Source organism: Parasteatoda tepidariorum, chromosome 12 (assembly GCF_982258835.1).
Source record: "Parasteatoda tepidariorum strain Cologne lab strain chromosome 12, Ptep-v5.0, whole genome shotgun sequence".
Classification (NCBI taxonomy): domain Eukaryota; kingdom Metazoa; phylum Arthropoda; class Arachnida; order Araneae; family Theridiidae; genus Parasteatoda; species Parasteatoda tepidariorum.
Window position 1 is genome coordinate 44,620,343 of NC_141766.1, and position 2,170 is coordinate 44,622,512.

Below are 2,170 nucleotides of genomic sequence, written 5' to 3' on the forward strand. Positions count from 1 at the left end.
AACAATAGTTAACATTAACAACAGTTAATGTGGATGAATACCACCAATCGGTGGGTAGCCAGCGATGTTCTCTGATTTTAATTCCATGGAACGCGCATGGGACACACTTAGACACTCAATTCATGACTCAATTGCAGCTCGAAGATTAGATCCAAAGTTGAGAGGTGCCTGGGATGCTGCAGGGATTGATAAGTATTCTGGTAAACAGTATGAAACGCCTATGCAAGAGTTGTGTAGCTGTTAGAGGCTACACAATACATCCAATTAGAAATGTTTGTCTCGGACTGACGTGTGTTGGACATTTGCTTTGCTATGCAAGTAATCAGTTTCCTTATTTAGGGTACAACTTTGACCATGTCTGTTTTCTCATTAATTGGTCATATATAGATTGATATCTTGGTCATGCTTGGTTTTACTTGCTTGAAATTTTTTTTTTCATTGTATCAAACATTTGTCCTTGAACTGTTTTCAACGGTGTATTTTATTCATTTATTTTGGAATTTATTTAATTTTTGCGAAACGATTTGAAATAAAAAGAAATTTTTGCTTTGAAAAAATTTTAAAACTTGGGGCGCTTTGTCTTCTATGCTAGAAATGGTTGCAGGAGGTGAAGAAGTGCAAATTGGTACCGATGAAGACTGTGAAACGGAACCAAAGGCTTTGAAGCCATTGAGAATGAACAGCTGTTACAAATGTCGAAAATTTGTTAGCGCTGAGGGGAAAAGAGTGTGCTCAAACCTAAAGAGATGTTCCTAACCTATTTGCAAGATAATCCTAACCTGTTCCTAGAGCACTATAGACTTAAATATTTGGAATTCTAACCTCGTACTCAAGTCTATAGGGACATAGTTTGATCCTGTGCTTTTAATCTGTTTTCAAATTTGGGATATGTCTATAATTCCTTTTATTTATTTGGTTAGTTTTTTTTATTCTAATTTTTCCTGTAATGGAAAAATTGGAATAAAAAAAACTAATTGGCCGGCAAATACTCCGTTTTTTTTACATTTATTTACTAATTTTTAATATTTTTCTATCAAAGAAAGTTAATGATTTTATGAATAAAGAGTCGTATTAAGCGCTAGATGTTTTCGCAGATGTGGCACTAGAGGTAAAAATTCGTCGTAAAATTTTTGGCTTACTACTTATTCAAGCTCTGCTTTTATTTTAGCTTGAAAAACGGTGCTATCCATCCTTTCCTTTTGTTTGAAAGCATCACGCAAACACGATACAATCTTTTTTCTTCATAAATCAAGTATTCACAGAGTTCATGTGGCTATACAATTACAAGCGAATTTGAACAACTTCACTAGCATGTTATGACGCTAGCCAAAAAATTACAAAAGGCAATATTTCACACAAATGCCGCAAAATAAAGGATAATACTCAATACATGGCAAACCTTACGCTTTATTTATATCGTGATATTAATTTTCTCAAACTTATTTAAGGCTCACGACTTTTCAGAATTTATAAATTACAGAAAACTCTCACGAATGTTAAAATTACGTTTAAATTTAATCCCAAATCACAATAAGACTTCCTAAAATATGAAGCCACGTTGAACGTCGAGCATGTTACTCCGCGAATTATACTTTTATTAACACGTTGAGAGCCCTACTTATTTATAAGGTTAATCCTCCTCAGGCTACGAGATGTTTATATTCACTCGTATTTGAGTAAAGCAATGTGAATGTGAAGCGCACTATTAGCAGAATAAATAAATAGCAATTTGATTTGTGACAATAAAAATTAAGTAAATTTTAAATAAATGCTCAGTATTATTTAAAAAAAAATTTATTTTTCAGTTTCGTACCACATTTTGCACTGTCAGTTTCTGAAGTTTGACGCGGCTTAAACAGAAAGCTCAGTGTCAGTCTTCAATAACTGACGTGTTACGAAAATAGAGGCAACATTTATTCCATTTCTTAACTTTTGCTGGTGTAGCCAGTCTGGCAACTCTCATTCAACAAATACTATAAACCACAAGAAATATGGAAATAATTCGTTTTACACCTTAAGAAACAACTATTTTTTAACAACAAAGATCCAAAGTCAGCCAAATTCTGTTTTATTGGAAACTCAAATCACTATTTTTGAAAAGATTTGTTTGATTTTTGGATTGAGAATAATATTATAACGTTTTTGTCACCTAAATAAGAAACACAACAAG